Source organism: Alligator sinensis, unplaced genomic scaffold (assembly GCF_000455745.1).
Source record: "Alligator sinensis unplaced genomic scaffold, ASM45574v1 scaffold307_1, whole genome shotgun sequence".
NCBI classification, from domain to species: domain Eukaryota; kingdom Metazoa; phylum Chordata; order Crocodylia; family Alligatoridae; genus Alligator; species Alligator sinensis.
Genome location: NW_005842115.1, coordinates 251542 through 251980, shown reverse-complemented (window position 1 = coordinate 251980; position 439 = coordinate 251542).

The following is a 439-nucleotide window of genomic DNA, read 5'->3' as shown; positions in this document are numbered from 1 at the left end:
CCCTTTTTTGATCCAATTTATTTTCCATTTTTCCATTGGATTTCTCCTCCTATACCCTCCCAGCTCCTTTTTCAATGTCTCAGCTCAATAGCAGTGGAACAAACTACTTTAGGGTGTTGTAGGATCTCCTTTATGGGAAACTTTTAAGAATAGGCTAGACTAACATTTCCCAGGGATGGTCTGGGTATATCTGCTCCTGTTTCACCTCAGGGGTATAGACAAAAGGTCTCTTGAAGTCTCTTTCAGCCCTCCTTTTATATGGCTTTGTCTGAGTGCATTTGAAATTAGGCAGAAAGGGCCAGATCCTGTTCCACATATTAGATGATTAAGTGCATTAGGCAATTAAGTGTGAACTATTTCCCCTTGCTTGGCTTTCTGAAACACGACTAACACAACAAGTGCATGTCCTCCTCACTGTTTTTGTGACTTAGCCATAAGA